This window comes from Dama dama, chromosome 20 (assembly GCF_033118175.1).
Source record: "Dama dama isolate Ldn47 chromosome 20, ASM3311817v1, whole genome shotgun sequence".
Lineage (NCBI taxonomy): Eukaryota > Metazoa > Chordata > Mammalia > Artiodactyla > Cervidae > Dama > Dama dama.
In genome coordinates this window covers 32,528,156-32,555,010 of record NC_083700.1, presented here as the reverse complement: position 1 = coordinate 32,555,010, position 26,855 = coordinate 32,528,156, and the positions used below count along the sequence as shown (strand labels likewise).

Here is a 26,855-nt window from a genome sequence, read left to right as displayed (position 1 = left end):
GATTCCGGCTTGTGATTCATCCAGCCCCACATTTTGCATGATGTACTCTGCATAGAAGTTAAATAGGCAGGGTTACAATATACAGCCAGATGTACTCCTTTTCCAATTTTGAACCAGTCCGTGGTTCCATGTCTGGTTCTAATTGCCGTTTCTTGACCTGCACACAGGTTTCTCAGGAGACAGGTAAGGTGGTCTGGTATTCTCATCTCTTTAAGAATTTTCTGCAGTTTGTCGTGATCCACATAGTCAAAGGCTTTAGCATAGTCAATGAAGCAGATGTTTTCCTGGAATTCTCTTACTTTTTCTATGGTCCAACAGATGTTGGCAATTTGACCTCTGGTGGCAGGTTCTTGAACTTAGAATTTACTCCTTCTGAGCACATGCCATAGACTGACTGACTGTGTCACCCCAAACTCACAGGTTGAATTCTGACCTTCAGAGTCAAGGCATTTGGAGGGGGAGGCTTTGCGAGGTTATTAGGTCATGACAGTGGAGGTCTCATTAATAGGATTAGGGTCCTTATGACAGAGACCTCACAGAGCTCTCTCGTCCCTTCCACCATCTATGTACCAGGAAGAAGGCTCTCATCAGACACAGGTTCTACCGATATGCTGATCTAGGACTTAAAGAGACCTCCAGAACTGTGAGAAATAAATTTCTCTTGTTTCTAAGTCCCTTAGACTTTAGTATTTGGTATGTCAGCCCAAAAGACTAAGACAGCATATAACAGTTAATACGGAGAATTCAGCCACATGAGTTGACCCTGTTGGGCATGGCTGAACATGGCAATACATGGCAAGCCTTTGTATTGAAGATCTTTTGCCAAAGGGACAAACTAAGATTCCCTATTCAGATGAACAAAACTTCAGCACCTCCCATAAGCCCCATGAGCATCATATTTGCTGACCCTCAGCTCCCCTTCTCAGCCCACACTGGGGGCTCACTCACTCTAGCCACCAGCCTGTATCAAATCTATTTGAGGGACAACAGGATGACCAGCAACGCAGAAAATAGGGAAAGAGCAGCATGTGCACATAATCACCTGGCAGACCTCCTGCCCCAAGCCCTGCCCCCACCCTGCAGAAATAGCTACGGATTGTCTGTACTTATGTTGTGCACTGTCTTAGCCATTTGGGCTGATAGACCAAATACTAAAGCTTAAGTCACTCACCTGGTTTCATCTCCTGGGAATCAGACACTTGAAATGCAATTGTGATCTGGAGTCCACCCGGATGGCTCAAATTGTAAAGAATTCTCCTGCAATGCAGGAGACCTGGGTTTGATCCCTGGGTTGGGAAGATCCCCTGGAAAAAGAAATGGCAACCCACTCCAGTATTCTTGCCTTGAGAATTCCATGCAGAGAGGAGCCTGGCTGGCTACAGTACCTGGGGTCACAAAGAGTCAGACACGACTGAGCAACTAACACTGGTTCAGAGGTTTCTCCATGCTGCCCAAAAGGGTTATTTAGAGAGACAGCAAAAGGAACAGTTGAACCTAAGTCCACACTGCGGATTGAAGGATTTATAATATTTACCTCTAAGCACCAATCTATGGAGAGCCACAAATAAAATTTGACCATCACAGGAGTGCTGTTCTGGTGTTTACTAACACTGGTGTTTACCTCTCACTGGGGCACAGGCGAGATGCCTCGGCATGGGGTCTGCCAGGGTCTTCTTTAGTTGTTCTGCTTCTGTATCATCCATCAATACCCTACCCCAGCTGCATGCCAAGTCTGTCTGGCATGCCTTGCTCATTCCTGCTAGACTTGCCTCATGTCCCTGAGCAAACACCCCAGGTAATAAGGGGCAGCCCTCTTCAACAACATTTCTGTCGCCCCAGCATTTCCCAGCATTAGCCGTGCCTGCACCCCTGCACTTTGGGAATGCGACCGGTGTCACCAACCTCCAATATAAGTAAGTAAGTAAGTGAAAGTCACTCGGTCGTGTCCGATTGTTTGCCACCCCATGGACTATACAGCTCAAGGAATTCTCCAGGCCACAGTACTGGGGTGGGTAGCCTTTCCCTTCTCCAGGGGATCTTCCCGTCCTGGGGATCGAACCCAGGTCTCCCGCACTGCAGGCAGAATCTTTACCACCTGAGCCACCAGGAAAGCCCAAGAATACTGCAGTGGGTAGCCTATCCCTTCTCCAGTGGATCTTCCCCACCCAGGAATCGAACTGGGGTCTCCTGCCTTGCAGGCAGATTCTTTCCGAGCTGAGCTATCTGGGAAGCCCTAACCTCCAACATGGTGAATGTCTCTACTGCGGCTGCTCTCTTTATCTCTGCTCAGAGGAAGTCATAGAGAGCGATTTCTAGGAGGCTGCATGCTCCCAAAACAAGCCTTTCTGTAAGTCCACTATAAAGCAGTTGTTGAATCTTGGTTTGTTGTCATTTAGTCACTCACTGGTGTCCGACTCTTTGCCTACCAGGCAAGAATACTGGAGTGGGTTGCCTTTTCCTTCTCTAGGGATCAAACCCATATCTCCTGTGTCTCCTGCCTTAGCAGGTGGATTCTTTACCACTGAGCCACCTGGGAAGTCTGCTGCATCTTGGTAACTCACTGCAATAAAAGATACCCCAGCTCTCAGCCCTTGGCCACACAGTAGCACCAAATAACCTTATATAAGAGAAAGACCCTCTGGGGAAGAGACGAGATGCTAACTGGTTGTGGTGATGGGATAGCTAAGGAGCACTTTCCCTGGAGGGCTTGGTAACCCCTGGGGTTACCTGGAGTGGCCAAGGACAGAGGGAGTTGGCTCATAGCAGAGCAGAGCACAGACCTCTGCCCCGTGTCGTGACTGGTCAGAGAGCGGCCAGCTCCTGCATTTAGAAAGAAAACGGTTGTGGCCCTTGAATGGTTGTGGGCCAGAAGCTGGGGTAGGGGAAGGTGGTAGAGGCCAGGGAAAGTCTCTGAACCACGGATCCATCACACGAGAAGTGGGTCGAGCCCTTAGGGGTGGATGTGACAGCTGCAAACTTGGACTGGTGTGGTTTGGTTCCAGCCCATTTCCTCTCCTTTAAGACCCAGATGAGTCCTTCTGAATTTGCGAAACCAAGGACAGGAGGGTTTGCCCAAGGACCAGTTGCAGGGGCAGTGCAGTGGGGACAGGGTGGCCTGTCAGAGAATAACCCCCAGGAAAAAGGAGAGACAGGGGACAAACTTGGGGCTGCCAACTCAGCCACTTCACCACTTAGGAATTGTCCCCTGAATCCTCTGCACAGACCTGGGGAATTCCCTCTCTGTGAATAAAAGAAGCCCTTCCTTTGTTTTTTTCTGAGTAGATAGAGCTCATCTCTGCTCAGGGGCCTGAGCTGAGGGATGGTAGGGAAAGGTTTTCACAGTGACTTAGCATTTTGGCCTAGGAGGGGGCACTGAGTGTCCTTTTCATTCTAGATTAAATATCGAAGAGCAGCCAGGGAGAGGACAGAGAAGCCAGGAGGAACGGACCCCTTCCCCCATTCCCCACCTCTGCCCACAGCCACTCTTAGTCACGGAACCAGCCTCATCACCGCTGAGCTGCCTAACCCAGCCCCAGACTCGAGTCCCTCCACAGCCTCCGTGTTGCCTGCAGGATCAAGTCCAGACTCCTCGTAATGGCATCCAGACTCTGCTATGGGGTCTCCCAGCCCCTTCAGCCTCCTGTTGCCTGGTTCCCGGGGAAACCATAAGGGCCTTGGGGGCTCAGGGTGTGCTTTCTCACTTCCTCTCCCCTCTGCACACTGCTCCTTTCTGTCTAGGAAGGCCCTTCTCCCTTGCATCCACCCAGAAAACAAGCCCTTCTCCTTCCAGCCTCTTCTCAAACAGAACTTTGAAGAAAACTTTGCAGACACCACCCCTCCTCCCATGGCTGGGGTTATGCAATCCTTGTGAGCTCTTGGAGGGCAGGCATCTCCCCTTTTCATTTCTTTCAACCATGTGCCACACAGCTCCTGGCCACTACTAGGTGCTCAGGATACTGACAAACAAATGGATAGGAAAGCACCTCAGTGAACCAGGGGCATAATAAACTCAGCACTAGGTATAGAATACCAAGAAGCCAGCTAGGACCTGTGAAGTACTTTCTGTTCTACAGCTACTGTGTTGATGTTTTTATACACCTAATCTCTTGCAATGTTATCTGATGAAATATATGCTATCATTACCACTGAGGCTCAGAAGTGTGAAGTAACTTGCCCCAGAGGTTGCTGAGCTAGAAGGTGGCAGAGCTGGCATTCAAACCCAGGCTCCTGGCTTCAGTAAATCAATAAGCAAGTGAACAAGCTTTCACAAGTATAAGCTGTCCCTGGATTTACTGTTGCCATATTGTCAACTGGAGGTTCTACACTCATGTCTGGAAAAGAAAGTGGCGACCAAGACCACCAAAACACAGCGCAAGAATAACATAGGCCGAGCACCAAATCTGAGCGAGAAAGTGGAGGAAGCAGAGACTGCTAGAGCAGCCTGGGTTCCCAGGGGAGCTCTGTGCTGGGAAGAAAACCTTTTGTTGGACCAAGGTGCCATACACAAAAAATTTAATAATAAGATAAATTATAAATGAAACATGGCTCACGTCATTTTCCCATCTAAAAGAAGGTCCATATCTATTTCAGTTCTATTGAAAGAAACCTGAAAACTCTGGAGGAGGGAAGACTCTGGGAGGAACCACGAGCCTGAATGGGGGGAAAAAGCAACAGACTTCTAGGGAAAGGCCTTGTGTGTCCCAAAGCCTGCCCCGGCGCCACCTTGAGCTGATGCAGCTGGACTTAGGTCAACCACGATGCTGGAGTTCTGCTTAAAGTCCTAAGAGCCTGGCCAGAGATGATTCGTGGGATCCTCTGCAGCTTCTCAGAAAAGCCTGAGAAACCCCGGCAACCAGCCTGAAGCAAGCCCGAGGTGCAGTGTTAGGAGGCAACCAGAGACGGCGCTCTGGAGCCGCAGGACTGGTACAGGTGGCGCTGAGGCAGGATGTCAGGCGGGCAGAAGGTGGCGGCTTCTGCCAGGGGCCTGCTCTCACTCAGTCCACTGCTGCCTGCGGAGCTGCACAAAACCATCTTGCTCACTTCCTCTTGGCCCCATTGCCACTTCCCCAAAGCCCTATATTTTCACAGAGCGTGGTGCTTGCGAGCCAACAGCCGAGGCTTAGAAAGAACGCGTGCTCAGAGGCACCCCAAGACGGCGGCCAGCTCTTACTACTCCCCTCTCCCAGGCCCCCCTCCCTCTCTGCCTCTCAGTTAAGCCAGAGGGTGCAGACTGGGCTTATTTGAAGCCACTGTCCTCTGGGTGCTTCCTACGAGGACTTCCGTTGTGACCAAGGAGCCAGGGACTCCCTGGAGTCTGACTTCAGGAGACTCACATAGAGCCAGTGTGAGAGAGGAGGAGAGAGGTCAAGGCTCCTGATCACTCTGAGCAACAGGAAATCCTGCCCAGCCAAGGGGAACTGCTCCTGGCGCCCACGCCCCACCCACCCCTACTGAGCGTGTCAGAAGTTCTCTGGGCTCTAGTGGAGAATCTGCGAAGGGTTCAGCTAACTGTTCGCTCCAGGTTCCAGGCACTTAGGAAACGAGGAGGTGCTCCAAGGAGTCTCAGCGGATAGAGGCTTTTTCTTCTTGTGTCCCTGTTGGGACGCTATGTGCAGCAATGGCCACCAGGGGGCAGCACACTTCCACTGCCCCTCAGGATGCCGGCTGAGCGAGAAAGTAAAGCAAGAACTTGGGGGTTCCACCTCCGCAATGTCTAGCCAGCGCCCTCAGATCGTTCAGAAAAGGAAAGAGAAGACTAAGGGCAAGGGAGACACGGAGAAGACTCCCCTGGAGTCCAGTGGTTGAAAATCTGCCTGCCAATGCGGGGGACATGGGTTTGATCCCTGGTCCAGGAAAATCCCTCATGCCTCAGGGTAAATAAGCCCCCGTGCCTGTGTTCTAGAGCTTCTGCTCTGCAACAAGAGAAGCCACTGCAATGAGAAGCTCGCTCACTGCAACTAAAGAACAGCCCCGGCTCACCACAATGGAGAAAAGCCCAAGCAGCAATGAAGACCCAGCACAGCCAAAAATAAATAAATATATATTTTTTTTTTTTTAAAGGGGGGACATGGAGAGATTGCTGTCTGTCTACATTCTTTCATTTTAGACAGACTATGCATTTTTATTAATAGATCACAGAAATGTGTGAATTCCAGTGTTATTAATAGTCTGTCATTAAGTATAAAATCAATGAGTTAAATAGCCTGTTCTTTAAGCTATTGTCCAAGATCTAAACAGAAAGCTGGACATATAGCGGGTAGTCAGTTAATACACTGAGCTAATTACATAAACGTTGAAATTAGACAACTAAGCTTTTGAATTATTTTAAATGAAATTCTGAAAAAAGTTTGCTAATATATTATTGAACAACTCATGAAAGTTAGCATGCTTTATCAGACTCTGAAGGAGACTTTAAATTTACTTTGAAAGACTATCATAACTTTTTTAATTAAAAAATGTTTATTCTCATCTAGAATAGTTTTAACTGCTTAAAAGTAAGCTGTAAAAATATAAGCAAAGTTTCCCATGGGGTGTGTGTGTGTGTGTATCTATATCTTCCTGAGAGAATATATATATATACTCCTAAATCAACTTGAGTTGACATTCATTTGCCATCTGCCTGCATTCAATCCAATCCCAAAGAATATTCCTGGACAGTACCAAATTCCATTCTGTTGACTCAAGGGGGCTAAGAAGCAGGTTCTCCTTTCAAACCTGTGCGTGTTCCAATAAAAGCAATATTTGTTGTTCTTCATAGTGTGCAAAGCACCTCACATGTCCTGCCTCACTAAATTAATGTAACAATCTCACTGGGCAGGTATCATTCGTCTCACCTCCCAGCTGAAGAAACTGAGGCAGAGAGATGGAGGAATCTACTCAAGGTTGTCCATCTGGTCAGAAGCAGTGTAAGAATGGAGCCATCTCACTCAGAGGAGGATAGAAATCCCCAGAGGAGGTCCCATCAGGATGTTTCCCTCCTTACACCTGTGTTCCTTATACTGTGTCACCAGACCCTCCCTCACTGCCTGCCCATCTCTCACCTATCCTGTCCCTTCTACAGGGCCCATTGGTCCATTTACTTGACCTTTGTTGAAGAGCATCCTGTCTTTTGGAGTCCATTTCTCAAAACACCTTGGGTCTCTTCATAACCCAGCCCTCTTCATCACAGCTCCAGCCTCCTATCACCTGTGCTGGGGTCTCCACAGTCGCCACAGTGGCCAACAGCACAGCCCGCTGTCGACCCCCATGCCCTAAACACCAGAAGGTGTAGGAACAAACTCTAGATAGGGCAACTGTGGATCCTAAATGTTTCCGGCAGGGCCACGCCCTGGTCCCTTCTTTTAACCTTCTGCCTAACAAATGTGATGCCGCTCCTGCAGTAACGGGGTGAGAGCTCCCCCATGTTGATGACATTATGTGTCTCCCCTCCTACTCCACAAGGCTTCTCAGGTTTATGCTCACGAGAGCTGCATGATATGGTGCCAACCAACCTGTGCCAGGCACCCTGCCCGGGATTACACACACATCATTATACAGCGCCCCTGTAAGTGACTGTTATTAGATCCATCTCACAGATGAGGAAACTAAGGCATGGTGGCCACTGAATGACTTGCTCTGGGCAACACAGCCAGTAAATGACAGAACTGGGCCCAAACCCAAGTCAGTCTTGGCTTCAGTGCCCTGGCTTGTCTCAGGGAACCACATGAGGACAGTTACACATCAATTATGCCAAAACCCCAATTGTCATTTTGGGCAGACATTCTTCAGTGTCCTGATGAATAAGACTTGCTTCATAGGTCAGGCCAGCTGCTAGGGGCAGTGTGTCACTGGGTCAACTGTCTGTGCTCCACCTCCCGCCACCGCTCAGCTCAGCAGGAGGTTATCCTGGGCCAGTGGTGGAGTGAAGCCAGCCCCCTCTCCCTCCACACTCTACGTGCTGCTCCTGCAGGGAGCATCTTAGACAATGCTGTCCTAAAACCATATCACTTTCGTTCCCTGCTGAAACGTATTCCCAGACAATCTTATCCTCTCTGCTTTTTATTAAAGGTAAATATAGAAAGCTGTCAGTGGAAGTATGTCTTGCATTTCATCATGACCCAAGATACTATCTACTGCTATGTTCCCTGCAGAAAGTTTCTGAGGATACATTTCTCCAAGCAGTTTAGTGCTAGAAAAAAAAAAAAAAAAAAGGTTGCTTTCCTTAATAATTTAGCCTGCTTTGTTGAACTGCTGAGTGGGAGAGTTTTGTATAATTTGGCTTTCCGTGGGCAGCCGAGAGGCTCAGCACTGGGGCCCTGTCTCAGTAATCACTCTCTGCTTACGCCTCCCATGGCATCTCTACGCCCGTATCAGCCCTTGGCACCTGGTGTACCGGAACTCTTCATGCCCCTCCTTTTACTATCAATGGTTCCCAACCTTTTTCTAAGTAGACAAGGTGTAAATGATAATTTCACAGAACTATCATTACAAGGAGGGGCCTCCCTGGTAGCTCAGCGGTAAAGAATCTGCCTGCAATGCAAGAGATGCAGGTTTGATCCTTGGGTCAGGAAGATGCCGTGGAGAAGAAAATGGCAACCCACTCCAGTATTCTTGCCTGGGAAATCCGATGGACAGAGGAGTCTGGCAGGCTATAGTCCATGGGGTCTCAAAAGAGTGGGTCATTACTTAGAGACTGAACAACAATATTACAAAGTCTGTTAGTGTTTATTTCAAAGGCAGGCCTGAAGGTCGATTATCTCATGCTGTTATGTAAGATTCCTGTCATTCCCTGCTCCACCCCCACCCCCGCCCACCCCATGATTTTGGGGTAAGGATTTTATTTGAAAAGTGGGCCATAATCATATTTTATATTATCAGTTTGGACAAAAGAGGAAAAAAAAAATAACTATGGACACTGGAAATGCCCTCTGGGGTTAAGTGATCACTTTGGGAAAAGTTTTCAATACAATGCTTGAAGCCTCAGTATCTAGCAGGATCTAGTAAATGCTCCCTTAGGAATGATGCTTATAGAGCATAATATGATGATTCCCCAGGTAGAACTTGTTTTTATTTATGTAACCCCACCCACTTCCACAAAGGATTGAAGTTACTCCCAAGCTGACTCAATAGCTTCCTCTTCTGTCCTCCCACGTCAGCTCACACATTCCTCTGTTGGAGCACTTATTACACCACTCTGTAGTTATTTATTTACATGGCTGCTCCTCTCACTAGCCGGTAAGCCCCCAGTAGATAGTAAACTCCTTACGTACACTCCATAAGAAATTATGTCTATCCATGTTTTTGTCTCCCTCCCAATCCCCTTATCTCAAAAGTACCAAGAACCTGAAATAGTACCTGGCACATGGGAAAACTAAAATAAATTCTCACTGAATGTGTGATGTATTATTATTCTCAGGTCTTTCTGCTCCTTACATTGCAAGAATGCTGACCATACCTCTCTATGGCCAGTGAGGCGTCAGAACGAATCTAGGAGACTGCTTCCTCAACAAAAATAGCATTTTGCATCTAACTTCAATTGCACACCAATACAGATAGACAGCAGCATTTCTCTGGTCAGAGTTTGGGTCTGGTCAAAGGGACCCTCAGACAAACTGTCTGATATTTACATTAGAGTTTGTGGTTTCCGCATTTTAACATACAATCATGTTTCATTCTCTCATCTCTGTGATATGTCTAAAATGGTGCCCTCTACAAACACACACACACAAACACACATACTCTCTCTCTCACACATGCACTCTCTAACATGTTTCCTGTGTTACTCCTTTCACAACCAAAATTCTTCATCAGAGTTTATTCCTTTCTTCACTTGTCAGGTCACTGCTCTCTGCAGGACCCAGAACCACCTCTGGCCCTGACTGGCCCATTTAATGTGACACATGATGTGAGGGGCTCATGAAACCCTGGATAGTTGTGTTTGGTGTGAGGGTTCTAGGATGTAAGGACTTGGGGTGGGAGGGAGCACCAGAGGAGTCTGATGCCCACAGTCTGATGTTCAAGGTCAAACCTGAAAAAAGCACCCCAGGTTCTTCACTAGAAGAAATGTTGAGAATCCACGTGGTTGGGCATCCATAAGGATGCTACGTCCCCAGGTCCCATGTTTTCTTAAGGTTGATTCTCTCAGTCTCTCGCTGGAAGGGCTCTGTCGGTGTTCTGCTTCACTGGCTCTTTGTCACTCTGGTCCCCATCTCTCTGAATCTCCAAACAGCCTGCGACTCTCCAATCAAGTCTGTATTTGATTTTTTTTTTTCTTCTTTCATGACTGCACTTGATCCTTGACCACTGTGCCTGTCAGCCCATGCAGGGGGTGCCACAGTGGGTGCTAATGAGTCACACCTAGAGCCCCCAGATGTGCTTAATGGATGCTCAGTTATGCGGAGACACTCGACAGCACCGCACACCTGTGCCTCTTCATCCTGGTGCCAGGCCCACGCCCTCTCTGCTCCCGGAGAGAAATCGCTGGCAGGCCCATCCCTGTGCTGTGAAACACGCCCATCTGTCTTTTTTGAACTGTTTCTAAATGGATGGTGGTGGACAAGTTGTTCATTCTGTGTCTTCCTTCCGCCCTTGACAACCTGAACAAGGGTGGAGGGAAGCAACGTGGGCATGGCAGCTGGTGCAGAACTGGGTCCACAGCCTGGCTCACCGGCCCCTGTGCCAGTGTGAGCACTGCTGGGGAGGGCCTGTGTTACCCCATTAAGGCTACTCCAGCACCCAGCCCAGTGCTCCCCGTAAGAGGTGCTTGAACAGAAGGAAAATCATTCCATACCTACCACCCTCCCCAAACTGTGAGATACAGGCTTGCTGGGAACCACTGAAGACACGCTCCCCAGACACGGGTCTCTTCAGGGCTGACTCTCCCAGTCTCACGGGAGCAGCTCTACTCCCATCCAGCTCCCCCATCGGTGCTCCTGGCTTGTGAAACAGGAAGCTTCCAAGGGAGATATGGAGGAGGCAGTACCCTTTCTTCTCCCTTCTCGGTGCTTGCCAGGGTAACCTTGCTTACCCTGTTCCGAGTGGTGTGTCAGCACTGGGAATGGTGCCCACCCACCCAGGGAAGCAGAAGCAAGGGACCTTGCTGGGCTCACAACAGTCCCACCCATGACTCTTCTGAGTGGCTCAGATCTAAAAATGCCCAGTTCCAAACATGCAGCCTGCTGGTCCCTAGCCCCTGAGAGCCACTCAGGCCCCCCACTTGCCACAGGTAACACTCTCCCAGTGCCGCTCTCAGATTATCCCAGGCACTGATCATAGTTTCCATCTCTCATGTGTCATTCATTCTGGACGACCTGGCACATCACTTGACACTATTCACCACTATGAAGGGCCCCTCCCGCGCAGGGTGAGGGTTGCTGAATATTACAGCCAACTTCTGTCAAAACAGCTGCATGGCAAACACAGGGGGCACATGAGGTCCATCATTTAACTTGAATTACATTTATTCGTATTTGTTCTTGACCCTAAACATCAAACATCATCCAATCTTTCATTACCCCTGGAATATTTCCTAATTTCAAAGGAACAAAGAAATAAATTTCTTTTAGGTCACCGGTTTAGGCTCAGAGCCAGGCTGTGGAGCCAGTTCCAATCACTCTGGTCTTCCAAGATAACATCTCATTCTGTCCCTGTCCCTCCAAGATGAGTCAATTTGCTCTGGCCATTCCCAGGGGAAGGCTAGACCTTGCTTTAATGACCATGACTTCAGCTGGGGCAACAGAACTCTAGGTCACTGCAAGATGGCCCAGCCCGAGCTCCTCCCTCCCCCCACTCCCATCCCTCGCCTAGTGCCCATGACTAGGGCTTTTTGTGTGATTTGGGAGTTGGCACCCTCTCCCTTTCCTGCCAATAATGGTGACTGTTGTTTCTGAGCAAATGGAACAAATGACCAACGTGAACTCCATGCAATCTATGAACGGAAAAGATCTGCAGGGAGATGAGGGCAGCCGCGGGCCGGGGTGGGACTTGGGGAGGCAGAGGAGGGGCGGGGGAGGGAGATGCAAGAACCCCTGTACCACCAGCCGGGCGCTCTTTCAGTCCCACTGCAAACGTGAGCGCTGGATGTTGCCAGACTCTGTGGATGAGAGACAGAGGCGAGCAGCTCAAATCCTGTATTGGACAGTGAGATGGCCCCAGGGCTGCTCTTCTCCTAAAGAGGGAACCTCTAGAGGACAGGGCGTGTTCTTGACCTAGACTCTAACCTGGAAGGGCCTTTCTGAGCATCCTGTGGACTGGTTACTGTCCCCGGGGCGGGGTTGGGCGGGTGCGGGGACCACACGACAAGACACGACATAGACGAGGTCACAGGGGCTGCCCAGCCAGGACTCCCACCAGGTAAGACTGAGCCCCCGTCCCTGGGTCTGGGAGAGGAGGCACCAGGTTCCTGAACTGCCCCCTGCTGGTCCTCAGCCTGGCTTATTTGATGAAGCAAACACCAGCTGAGAGTTCTCTGGCCCTGGATGCTGGGTCAGCTAGGAGAGGGGCGAGGAAGGGGCTGCGGGCTCCTTCATGTCAGTCATCCCCCAGCGGATGTCAAGGAAGGAGGTCCCTGCAAAGATCCAACGGTCCCTTGCGCCGAGGCCGCGGGACCCGTCCTCAAAGGCAGCTGAGCTCAGCCGTGGGCCTGAGAACTGGAGGGAGGCAGGAACACGGAGGTGAAGCTCATGGAGTCTTTGGTGTGTGTGGGGGGGCGGGGGTTAGTGTCAGGGCGGGAGGGTGGGATTCGTGCCCCGGGCACCCCCAGGAGTCGCAGTACCATCCGCTCAGCTCCTTGGCTCTAACGCGGTGAGGAGGGGTGGGGCTGTGGGGCTGATTCATTCGCCACACAATCTGAGGGTGCTGGTGGTTCACCCGGCCTCAAGGGCTCCTCCGGAACTCTCAGGGAACTGGACGCCGGAGCGGTGTTCCCCGCAGACCGCGGGCGTGAGCTAGTCCGGTCCGCGTAGCCTGGCCCAGAGAGCGGCGCCCCCGTCAGGGTCAGGTCCAGCCGGGGTGCTCATGCTCTGCGGGCGGCCCCAAGAATCCTGGAACTGCAGTTTCCGCGATGCCCGCGGTCTGCAGTCACCGGGATGGGTGACTGATTTGCAGGCTTTCCCCCGCTCCCATCACCAGAGCCGGGGATCCTCCCACAATCCTCTTGTAAAAGGACTCCGCCTGTCAGGACCGCGCCCTTGGCACCTGCCTCGCCACACTGCCCGCCCTCGCCTTCCACGGCCCTGCGCACGTCACCTGCGGTCCAGTGGCCTAAGCAGGAAGCTGTTCTCAGGGCCTCTGAGAAAGGAGAGCAAGGAGGAGGGCCAAGAGGAAGTCACAAAGATCAGCGTAAAAATAACTCTCCTCTCCATGTCAGACGTGCACGCGGAGCCAAGTTCTGACAGCGGGGGATCAAGGCGGTGTCTGAGAGGCCCAAAGTGAATCAGCAGACACCCATCTGGGAGCACACTCTGTGTCCTTATCAGCCTTAGCAAGCCCCTGCCAAAACCCTGTCTTCTCAGAAACTTCCGCCCAACCCGCAGCTGCTTCCTCCCCTATATTTAAACAACCAGGTTAGTGAACTGGCGAGAGTGTTGCTGCCCTCCGCAGGAAGAACACAGTTTCCCATGGAACATGTAGGGCACAGGATGACCCTGAGGCCTTGTGGCCTGTACTGGGCTCCTCCCCAGCTTCTGCTGGGTGAGTGGGGCCCAGAGTTCCGGAGAAGGCCTCCAGCCCCATGGTCCCGGCAGTGAGGCAGGAGTCCAGGGGGGAGGGTGTGCCCAGATGGTTTTCTGGGTGTGAGCGGTGTGTGATACCTTCCAACACTGAATGGGGTGAAGGGGACCCCCAGGAAAGCCAGAGATCCATGAAACAACGCCTATGTCACAGCCCCAGCCCTGAGCACCAGGGGGTGCGACCCCTTAACTAGTCTTTGGATATAGTCAGGCCTCTTGGCTATTTTGGGGGGCTTCCCAGGTGGCGCTAGTGGTCAAGAATCTGCCTGCCAATGCAGGATATGTAAGAGATCTGACACGGGTTCAAGCCCAGGGTCAGGAAGATCCTCTGGAGAAGGGAATGGCAATCCACTCCAGTATTCTTGCCTGGAGAACCCCATGGACAGAGGAGCCTGGCGGGCTACAGTCTATGGGGTCGCAAAGAGTCAGACATTTCTGAAGTGACTTAGCATGCATGCATTCTTCTTGGCTATTTTTAGCTGCCATTTCCACCCTTATCTAAACAGAGCTGTTTGTTTAGAGGAAGACCACATCTTTACCAGGGACGTTTTCCTGGTTCTGCTGGCTCCCTGGGCCCAGGCTATTGTGGTCTCATCACACTAGACACACACACACACACACACACATACACACATACAGTACTAGCCTCATGAAACATTTAGTGAAAGGAGGAGCATTTTAGGAATCCTCTAGAAAATATCCTCACATGGCAAAAAGTACTAATGCTGAGTAATGGTCTACATCTCTCTTAGGATGCCCGGCCTTGGCCATTACCAAGAAATGTTCTCCATGAGCGGATTGATGCTGCTCAGCAAGGCAAGGAGACTTTCCTGGACTTACTAGTTGTCACTGGACAAGAGCAAGAACGCTCCTGTCGCTTGCGTCCTGCTCCCCTTCACTTGTCCTCACCGCAGGCTGTGTGTCCCAGCTGGCACTAGCGATAGAGACTTGCCTTTACATTGTTCTTTCCATCTTTAAACACAGAACACGCCAACTAACTGAATAGAAAGTAGGATACTTTATATCCTGGAATCTGCCCTGAGGTGAGCATTTCTAAATTTCAACCCCTCAAAGCACAGGCTAGAGTCCTAACTGGGACTTTCTTGGTGGCTCAGTGGTAAAGAGTCTGCCTGAAATGCAGGAGACCTGGGGTTCAATCCTCGGGTCAGGAAGATCCCCTGGAGAAGGGAATGGCAACCCACTCCAGTATTCTTGCCTGGAAGATCCCGTGGACAGAGGAGCCTGGTGGGCAGCAGTCCATGGGAGTCACAAAAGAGTTGGACATGACTGAGCTTCTAATCAGAGTCCTACCTGAATTCAGAACCCCAGCTCCACTGCTTAGGACTGTGTGAGTTTCAGCAAGTTGCTTTGTTTGGAGCATCTTTCCATATGTGTAAAATAAGACTGAAATTGGCTAATGAAAGCCATATCAAAGGTTGTCAAGGGGATTCAATGAGATGATATTTATAAACACCGGGCAACTTGCCCAGCAACTCATACTGGGTCCTTCAAGGATTGATGAACTTTATGTTGCTGTGCAAATTGTCCATTTCTGTTTGGTTTGTGTTCCCCTTCATGGTTCATATAAAAAAGTTCAGAGCTTCTGATTAAAATCAGTGCCCCTCTCAGCACTGTCTCCATAACTACTCCCCTTGTAATAACAGAAAATATCAGTTGAGCAGTTGCTAAACTATGCGAATATGTCCTTTGTGTGTCTTAACACATCTCTGTGAGGCAAGTGTCATTGTTGTCCTCATTTTATAGATAAGTAGACTAAGGCTAAATGACTTGACCAAGAATATGCAGGTAGTAAATGGTTAAGCCAGGATTTGGATTCAGTCAGGCTCCAGAGTCACTACTTGAAACCTCTTTGCTACCCCTGCATTAACTATTGAGTGCTCTGCAGGTAGCTCTATTGGGGACTTTTCCAGAACCTAAGACAAACTTGCACAGTCCTTTCTTCCCCAGAATCTGGTTTTCAGTTAGCCACACCGAACTGATCTTTGGGTGATGATAGTACCATTGATCTAGCACCTTCATATTTTATGCCAGATACTTGTATACATTATCTCTCAACTAGGATTTCCAGGCCTCAGCTCTATTGACTTAATTCTTTGCTGTGAGAAGCAGTCTGTGCATTGTAGAATGTCTAGCCACATCCATGGCCTCTACCTGCTAAATGCCAATAACACCTCCTCCCCCAAGATGATCAAAGATGTATCTAGATGTTACAAAATGTTCCCTGGGCAGGGTGGGGGGTGGGGGTGCAAAATCACTCCCAATTGAGAACTACTGCACTAAATGAGAAGTCTGACATTCAGAGGTTAAGCAGTTTTCCCAAGGTCATAAGGCTGGCAGGCAGCAGAGATAGAATCTGAACCAAAGTTTGCCTACACCCAAACCAGGTGTTTGCCAGTCTGTCATGCTCTCTCAATAAAGAAGGCAGAACAACAAAGAACTGATGCGTTCAAATGCTGGAAAAGATTCCTGAAAATCCCTTGGACAGCAAAGAGATCAAACCAGTCAGTCTTATGGAAGATCAACCCTGAATATTCACTGGAAGGAATGATGTTGAAGCTGAAGCGCCAATATTTTGGTCATCTGATGCTAACAGCTGACTCATTGGGAAAGTCCCTGATGCTGGGAAGGATTGAAGGCAGAAGGATAAGAGGGTGTCAGAGGATGAGATGGCTGGACGGCATCACTGATGCAATAAATGTGAATTTGGGCAAACTCCAGGAGATGGTGAGGGACAGGGAGGCCTGGCTTGCTGCAGTGTATGAGGTCACAAAGAGCCGGATACGACTGGGCAACTCAACAGCAGCAGTAACATGCTCTCTCCCAGTTCTATATAAAGTTAAAGTTAATGTGTTGGTCATTCGGTCGTATCCCACTCTTGACCACCTCATGGACTGTAGACTGCCAGGCTCCTCTGTCCATGGAATTTTTCAGACAAGAATACTAGAATGGGTAGTCATTCTCTTCTCCAGAGGATCTTCCCAACCTAGGGATTGAACCCAGGTCTCCTGCATTGCAATTAGATTCTTTACCATCTGGGCCACCAGGGAAGCCCCAGGTCTATATAAGGAAGGTGTGAACTCAATACTGAAATCTATTGGCCCAGAGGCAATAGCATCAATAAACTGGTTCCCCACCCCCTAAGACTGTTCAAATGCTGAACTTACAACTTTTGGCTGCTGCTTATCGGAGCAAAATCTAGATCTTAGACTTTGGGAGTTAAATCAGCTGAAATTTAGGCCACTCTGCCAAGGCTGGGGATTTAAGCTCTTCTTTACAATCCCGTCTCCCCTACATGTGCCAAGAGCTTAGCTTGGACATCCACCACACTGGTTCTTCTGGAACTGTGGGAAGGCTGCAGTCTTTGGAAAACCATGGCAGGTCTTCCAGCAGCTTGTCCACAGCCACTTTCTAGAAAAATGCTGAGGCCAGAATCCCAACCCAAACGTCTGCCTCAGTTCTATCTCCTTTGGCTCTGAGTTCATTGATTAAAACCTTCATGGGCATACTGTCATACTGAGTGAAGTAAGTCAGACAAAGAAAGACAAGCATCATATGGTATCACTTATATGTGGAATCTATAAAATCTGGTACAAATGAACTTATTTACAAAACAGAAATAGAATCATAGATGTAGAAAACAAATTTATGGTTATCAGGGGAAAACGGGGAGGAGGAATAATTTGGGGGTTTGGGATTGACATATACACACTACTATATATGAAAAAGATAACTAATAAGGACCTACTGTATAGCACAGAGAATGCTACTCAATACTCTGTAAGGTCAATATGGGGGAAAATTTTAATAAAAAGAATAGAACTTAACTGTATAAGTAGAACTTAATGTATAACTTAACAGTACACCTGAAACTAACACACCACTGTAAATCAACTATACTCCAATAAAAATTTAAAAAATAAAATAAAATCTTCATGAACACTAAATGGACTGAATTTGCACATTATACCAATTCCTGTGACACAGAATGATGCCTAATTGAACAGAGACTGCCAGGCACATGAAGATAAAGTTGCACATGGAAACATCCTTCATAGCAGAACTTCAAGCCTAGATTTCTTTCATCATTTGTCATTCTTTGCCTCCCTCCCCTGGTTTTTTCTCTTCTTTGCTGAATCCTGTCGTGCACAGATAGGTATCACTGTTAACATGCTGGATGTTAGAAAACAAAGAACCACTTTTCATATGGCTTTCTTTATGCAAAAATAACCACTAAAAGTAAATTCTGCTGAAAACTAAGTCATCACAAAGTTCACTGCCGGAGCCCGCTTGCTTACTTTGATGAGGGAAATGATAACAGCAGCTGCAACCTACGTTCATAAAGTCCAAAAGCCCTGGCAGCCACAGTAACTGTGTGGTCGGTAGCTGCCATCTCACGTTTCCTCAAAAGCCCCCTATAGTGTTCCTCTCGCCTGGAGTCATCACAGAAGAATTTTCATTATGAGATCATAAGATCAGCAGTTGCCAGAACAAGACAGTGGGCAGATAGTGGCAAAGGGATGAGAGTAAGTCTGTTTCCAATACAAGAATTGGAAAGACTAGGACTTTTACTTTAAAAAGTTTTATTTTCTCAACCATGTTAACAGAAGGGGAGATGAAAGTCAGTGGTAAAGACATAGAAATGGACTCAGAGGAACTTATCAGTGTAAGAGACTGTTTTGGACTCACGCCATCCATTTTTCAAACATATTTTAAAGCAGTGTTTTTCAAACTGCAGATCCCAATCCCCTGTAGAAGTAGGAAATCAGCTTACAGTTGATCTGATCAGAGTATATTTTCGATTAAATGGAATGGAATGAAATGTGTGTATCAGATTACACTGCACATAGCAAGAGTAATTTTGTTTCAGTTATGCTCCAGTGTGCAGTGGATAGTAATCGAAAATGAATTCCTTTGGTTTTATACCCTTACTGAAAGAGAATTAACATGCTAAAAACTTTACATACGTAATGTACAAAATTTGATAAATCTTTACATATGTGAAACCATCACCATAATCAAGATAGCATATCCATTGCTCCCAAAAGTTTTCTTAATGCCCCTTGATAATCCCTCCTTCACTCATCAACTACTGATCTGCTCTTTGTTACTATAGTTTGCACTTTGTAGAAAATTATATAAATGGGGTCATACAGTAAGTATGCACTCCTTTTCATTGACTTTTTTACATAATTATTTTGAGATTTATCAATGTTCTTATGAGAATCAATGGTTCATTCATTGTCATTGCTGTGTAGGATGCTGCTATATTGATGGACATCTAGATTGTTCCCAGTTTGGGACTGTTACAAATAAAAGTGCCATAAACATCCACACACACGTTTTTATGTGGACACATATCTTCTTGGATAAAAATATGATTATGGAATAAACAAATCATACAGTAGATGTATATTTAGCTTTCTTAGAAATTTCCAAAGCATTTTATTTTATTTTTTACCATTTTACACTCCCATCAATAATGAATGCCAGTAATTTTTGCCAGGGCTTGGAATGGCCAGTTGATTTAATTTGGCCATTCTAGTGGTTACACAGTAGTATATCATTGTTTTAATTTGTCTATCCCTAATGACCAATGGGAGAAGGCAATGGCACCCCACTCCAGTACTCTTGCCTGGAAAATCCCATGGACGGAGGAGCCTGGTAGGCTGCAGTCCATGGGGTCGAGAAGAGTTGGACACGACTGAGCGACTTCACTTTCACTTTTCACTTTCCTTCATTGGAGAAGGGAATGGCAACCCACTCCAGTGTTCTTGCCTGGAGAATCCCAGGGATGGCGGAGCCTGGTGGGCTGCCGTCTATGGGGTCACACAGAGTCAAACACGACTGAAGCGACTTAGCAGCAGCAGCAGCAATGACTAATGAGGACTTCCCTGGTGGCTCAACTGACAAAGAGTTTGTCAGAAATGCAGGAGACTTGGGTTTGATCCCTGAGTCAGGAAGAACCCCTGGAGAAGGGAATGGCACCCCACTCCAGTACTCTTGCCTGGAAAATCCCATGGATGAAGGAGCCTGGTAGTCTATAGTCCATTGGGTCACAGAGTCCGACACGACTAAGAGACTTCACTTCACTTCACTTCACCTCTCATATAAGTTAAACTAAGGTCATGGCAACCCACTGGTATTCTTGCCTGGAGAATCCCTATGAGGAGCCTGGCAGGTTACATGGGGTCGAAAAGAGTCAGACACAACTGAGCGACTCAGCACACAATGACCAATGAGATTGAGCACCTTTTCATATACTTATTTGACATTTGTCTATTTTTTTTCAGTGAAGTGACTGTTAAATCTTTTGCCTATTTTTAATTAGATTTCTAATCTTCTTATAGAGTTGTTAGAGTTCTTTATTTTAATTACAAATCCTTTGTCAGATATATATTCTGTATATATTTTCTCCAATCTTTAGCTAATCTTTTTATTTAAAAAAAAAAAAGTGCCTTTGGAAGAACAAAAGATTTAATTTTGATTATTTATTTTTACTTTTACACCCAGTTTCCTTATTTTTGGTAGGGTCTTTTGTGCTTTTCGCATCATATTTAAGAAATCTTTGCCAAGTCCAAGGCTACCTCTGTGTTTTCTCCTGCAAATTTTATAGTTTTAGCCTCATAATCAAGTCTATGATCCATTTCAGGTTGGTTTTCGTATAAGATGTTAAGTAAGGGTTGAGGGTCATTTACAGCATTTGTTATTGTTGTTTAGTTGCTAAATCATGTCCAATTCTTTTGTGACCCCATGGACCCTAGTAGCCCACCAGGCTCCTCTGTCCATGGGATATCCCAGGCAAGAATACTGGAGTGGGTTGCCATTCCCTTCTCCAGGGGATCTTCCCCACTTAGGGATCAAATCCGTGCCTCCTTCATTGGAAGGTAGGTTCTTCACTGTCTGAACCACCAGGGAAGCCCCATTTGTTGCATATGGCGATCCAATTGTTCCAGCACCTTTTGCTGAAAAGATGGTCCTTTCCCCATTCAGTTATCTTGGCATCTTTCTTAAAAATCAAAAGACCATTATGTGTGGATCTACTTCTGGACTCTATATTCAGTTCCATCAATCTACTTATCTATTTTTATACCAATGTGATATCATCTTAATTGTTGTGTTTTATAGTCAATCTTGAAATTAAGTAGTGTTAGTACTCCAACTTTGTTCTTCTCTTTCAAAGTTGTTTTGAGTAGTCTAGGTCTTTTGGATTCTTATACACATTTTAAAATTAGTTTTTCAATGTCTTCAAAAAAGTCTCTGGGAACTTGATTGAGATTGTGTTAAACTTGAGAGATCATTTTGGGAGAGAGAACTGCCATCTCAACAACACAAAACCTTAAAATACAGTATCTGAAGACACTGTATCCATTTTATTAGGCCTTCTTTAATTTCTTTCAGCAATGATCTGGCTTTCAGTATTCAGATTTTGCATATTTTTTGCTAGTTTTATCCTTAAGTATTGTTTGTTGCCATTACTGTTACAAATGGTATTGTTTTTAAATTCAATTTTCTAATTGTTCATTACCAGAGTAAATAAGTACAATTAATTTTTGCATATTGAACTTACATAAGATTTTCTACATAGACAATCATGTCATCTGCAAATAAAGACAATTAACTCATTTTCCAAACAGAATATCATTATTTCTTTCCTTGCCTTATTCTGCTGGCTAGGACCTCCTTTACAATGTTGGATAGAAATAGTGGCAGTGGCCATTTTGCCTTTTTTCTGATCTTAAGAGAAAGACTTTAGCCTTCCAATGTGATATTTATTGTAGGTTTCTCATTGGTGCCTAATCAGATTGTGGACGTTCCCTTCTGTTCCTATTTTACTAAGAATTTATGTCAGTGATATTAGACTTTTGTCAAATATTTTTTATGCATCTGTTGACATAATATGATTTCTTTTTATTTCTTAGTCTGTTAATATAGGAATTAAAGATTTGGTTTTGAATTATAGATTAGGCTCTAGGATAAATCCCACTGTACATCATATATGTTGTCCTTTTCAAGTCTTGTTAGATTCAATTTACTAAGATTTTAAGAATTTTTGCATTAATTTCATGAAGTGTATCAGTATATAGTTTTCTTATAGGACAAATCTGATTTCAGTATCAAAACAGCACCAGTTTCATAGACTCATTTGGGAAGTATTCTCTTCATTTTGCTGAAAGAGCTTTGGTTAAATTGATGATATTTCATCCTTAAATATTTGATAAGATTTGCTCACGAAGTCATCTGGCCCCAGAGTTTTCTTTATAGGAAGCTTGTTTAACTAGAATTTAAATTTATTTAGCTTTGTCTTTCAAAAATTTTGAACAATTTTACTTAAATTGTTGAATTTATCAGTAAGGTTGTAAATAATATTCATAGATCAAACCAGTCAATCCTAAAGGGATTCAACCCTGGATATTCATTGGAAAGACTGATGCTGAAGCTGACGCTCCAATACTTTGGCCACCTGATGCAAAGAACCAGCTCATTGGAGAAGACTCTGATGCTGGGTAAAACTGAAGGCAAAAGAAGGGGTTGGCAGAGGAAGAGATGGTTAGATGGCATCAGGGACTCAGTGGACATGAATTAGAGCAACTACAAGAGATAGTGAAGGGCAGGGAAACCTGGCACGCTGCAGTCCATGGAGTTGCAAAGAGTTGGATACAACTTAGCAGCTGAGCAACAATAACAAATACTTTTAATGTGTGTGGGACCTGTGGTGATATGTCCCCACTTTGGTAATTTGGTTTCTCTTTTTTTCTTGATTTGTCAAACTAGAGGTTTGTCAATTTTATTGATATGTTTAAAGAGTCAGCTTTTGTTTGATTGTTTCTATTATTTTTGTTGTCTCTTTCATTGTTTTCTGCTGTTATCTTTATTATTTTCTTCTGCTCGCTTTGGGTTTAATTTACTCATCTTTTTCTAGTTTCTTAAGGTCTCATTGATTTTAGACCTTTCTTATTTTGTAATAGAGATGTTTAGTTCTATAAATTTCTTTTTAAACACTGCTTTAGCCGTGTCTACAAATTTTGATATTATATTTTTATTGTTCGTTTCAATATACCTTTTAATTTACCTTTTGATTTCTTCTGTGACTTATAAATTATTTAGAAGTGTGTTAACATCTAAATGTTTGGGAATTTTCCTAATATCTTTCTATTTTTTATTTCTAACTTAATTCCATGTGGTCAGGAAAAAGTTTGTAGGATTTAAGCCCTTTTCAGTTTTTTCAGGATTTGTTTTATGTTTTTGTGGTAAATGTTCTATGTGTACTTGGAAAGAGTATATATTCTTCTGTTGTTGCATGGATAGTTCTATAAATGCCAATTAGGCCTAGTTAATTAATGGTTGTTTTCAGCTTTTCTGTATACTTGCTGACTTTCTATTTGTTCTAAAAATTATTGAGTGAGGAGTGTTAAAATTCCAGCTATAATTATGGATTTGTCTGTTTCCTCTCGCAGTTCTATCAGTTTTGTTTCAAGTATTTTGAAGCTCTATTATTAACTGCATAAATGTTTAGGATTACTGTGTCCTCTTGATGAATTGACCCTTTTACCACTATGAAATAACTCTCTTTATCCCTAGTTATATTCTTTGCTCTGAAGTCTACTTTGCTTGATATTAGTAGAATCTATCCAGACTTCCTTTGATTAGTGTTTCCATGTTGTATTATTTTCCATCTTATTAATTTTATTCTATTTTTATCTGTATATTTAAAGTGGATTTCTCTGGAGGCACTATGTGGTTCATTCTTGCTTTTGTATATAAACTGATAATCTGTGCCTTTTAGTTAACATTTAATGTAATTATTGATATGGTTAGATTTAAATCTGCCATCTTGTTACATGTTTCCTATTTGTTCCATTGTTCTTAGTTCCTTGTTTCCTCTTTCTGTGTCTTCTTTTGGACTATTTTCTAAGAAGAGTTTTTAAAAATGAACTGCTTCTTAGAGCAGTATTGTGTTCATAGAAAGGATGAAGTACAAAGTTCACAAATATCCCCTGCCCCACAGTACGCACAGCCTCCACCACTATCAACAACCACAGTGTGGGGCTTTTTTGTTATAATTTGTTACAATTGAAGAACCTACATTGACACACAATTATCACCAAAAGTTCATACTTTACTTTTCCCTCTTGGTGTTGTACATTCAGTGGGTTTTAACAAATGTATAACAACGTATATCTACTATTATAATATTATACAAAAGAGTTTCACTGCTCTAAAAATCCTTACTGTTCCATCTATTAATCCCACCTGCCAACCCCTGCCAACCACTGATCTTTGTACTGTCTCCACAGTTTTGCCTTTTCCAGAATGTGATGTAGTTAGAATTACGCAGTACGTGGTCTTTCCATGATTGGCTGTTTTCACTTAGTAATATGCCTTTTTTGTTCCTTCTTTTCATGGTTTGATAGCTCATTTATTTTTAGTGACAAGTAATATTCCATTGTGTGGATGTACCACAGTTTATTTGTCCAGTCACCTACTGAAAGTCATCTTGGTTGCTTCCATGTTTGGGCAATATGAATAATACTGTCATAAAAATCCATATGCAGGTTTTTGCATAGACATGTTTTCCAACTCATCTGGGTAAACACCAAGGAGCACAATAGCTGGATCACATGATAAAAGTATGTTTCGTTTTACAAGAAACTGCCAAACTGTCTTTCAGAGACAGTACAGTTTTACATCCCCACCAAGCACCAGCATTTGGTGCTGTCAGGGTTTTAGGTTTTGGCCATTTTACTACATGTGTAGTAGTACTTCATTGTTTTAATTTGCATTTCCTCAATGATGTATGACATAGAGCATATTTTCATATACATATTTGAAGATCTGCATATTTTCTTCAGTGAGTTGTCTCTTGCCCTTTTTTAATCTGATTTTTCATTTTCTTATTGCTGCATTTTAAGTTTTTTTTGTGTATTTTGATTAACAGTTAACCAGATAACGTCTTTTGCAAATAGTTTCTCCCAGATTCTGGTTTGTCTTCTCATTCTCTTGACAGTGTCTTCTGCAGAGCAGAATGTTTTCAGTTTAACAAGGCTTAGTTTACGGATTCTTTCTTTCTTAGCTGTGCCAAACTCATCGCCATACCCAAGGTCACCTAGATTTCCTCCTATGGTATCTTCCAGAAATTTCATAATTTTGCATTTTACATTTAGGTCTATGATCCACTTTGACTTAATTTTTGTGAAGGGCATATGGTCTGTGCTAGATATACTTTTTTTTTTTTTTTTTAGATATTTGAAATACAACTTTATTCTGATTCTAAATGAAAAGGAATGGGAATAACAGTAACAAACAAGATTCCACCTCTCAATATTGTCATGTAGCTATAGCAGTCTTATATTTGAAACTCAAGGAGGAAACAACTGTGTTCCAAAACACCTAAATATGCAGGTCCAAAAAATGAAGGTATTTTTTTTTTTAAACTGCCACATTCACTCCAAAGCCCATCCATCTCCTTCAGCATCCAAAGATTAAGCACATGTTCTGCTTAGCTATATAATAAAGTGGCAAACACGCTGCACCACTGACATCACAGGACAGTTGCCTATAAAACTAGACTTCTGACGCTGGGCCCCAGCTTCACTTTCTCACAGGTCATCATCTTCATCCGGGAGAGCAGTTGTCTGAGCAACCTCTAAATCGTGCTCGTACTGTGCTGCCAAGGCTGGGTCCATGACCACCTCTGGCGGGGCAAGAGCAGGCATGGCGACAAACTCCAAGTTAGGGTCTCCAATCAATTTTCTAGCAAGCCAGAGGAAGGGCTTTTCAAAGTTGTAGTTACTTTTGGCAGAAATGTCATAGTACTGAAGATTCTTCTTTCTGTGGAAGACAATTGACTTTGCCTTAACCTTTCTGTCCTTAATATCCACTTTGTTGCCACACAACACAATTGGGATGTTCTCACACACTCGTACCAGATCTCTATGCCAGTTAGGAACATTCTTTTAAGTAACTCTTGATGTTACATCAAACATTATAATGGCACACTGAGCTTGTATATAATAGCCATCTCTCAGTCCACCAAATTTCTCCTGACCAGCTGTATCCCATACACTGAACTTAATAGGTCCTCTGTTGGTATGGAACACAAGAGGATGGACCTCAACACCCAAGGTAGCTACATACTTCTCAAATTCACCAGTCAGATGATGCTTCACGAATGTAGTTTTTCCAGTACCACCATCACCAACCAAAACAAGCTTGAACTGAACTTGGGGTTCTCCTTGGGCAGCCATTGCGATGTTACTTCCAGAAGCATCTCCATGCCCGTCTGACTCTAGATATACTTTTTGCATGTGCATGTCCAGTTGTTCTAGAACCACTTGTTGAAATGATTGTCTTTTCTCCATCGTATTGCCTTTGCTCCTTTGTCAAAGATCAGTTGACTATATTTATGTAGGTCTTTTTCTTGGCTCTCTATCCCATTCCATTGATCTATTCATCTGTTCTTTTGCCAATACTGTGCTGTCTCAGTTACTATAACTATATAGTAATTTCACATAGTATCAGTCATCCAACTTTGTTCTTCTCTTTCAATGTCATATTGGCTATTCTGGATCTTTTGCACTTCCACATAAACTTTAGGTTGTTGACAAAATAACTTGCTGAGATTTTGATTGGGATCATTTTGAGCCTACAACTCTAGATAGAAGAACTGATATCTTGACAATATTGAGTCTTCCTATCCATCAAAATGAAATATCTTTCCACTAATTTATCTCCTTTTTTATGTCTTTCATCAGAGCTTTATAGTTTTCCTCACATAAATCACATAAATATTTTTGTTAGATTTATTGTCAAGTATTTAATTTTTTAGGGTGTTAATGTAAATAATATTGTATTTTCTTTTTCAAATTAAGATTATTACTAATATATAGAGAAACAACTGAGCTTTGTATTTTGATTTTGTATCTTGCAACCTTGCAATAATTGTATTTTAATTCCAGGAGCTTTTTGTTGATTCTTTGGAATTTTTTACATAGATAATCATTTTATCTTCAAAAACTGACAGTTTTATTTCTTTCTTCCCAGTGTGAATCCCTTTTATTTCCTTTTGTCTTATTGCATTAGCTAGGATGGGCTTCCCTTGTGGCTCAGCTGGTAAAGAATCTGCCTGCA

The 26,855-nt window shown here is 44.7% G+C and overlaps 1 pseudogene; it reads right to left on the bottom strand.

Annotated features, from left to right (window-relative positions):
• Positions 1 to 25,050: 25,050 nt before the first annotated feature.
• On the bottom strand, positions 25,051 to 25,972 carry LOC133040195 (GTP-binding nuclear protein Ran-like; annotated as a pseudogene).
• Positions 25,973 to 26,855: the final 883 nt, after the last annotated feature.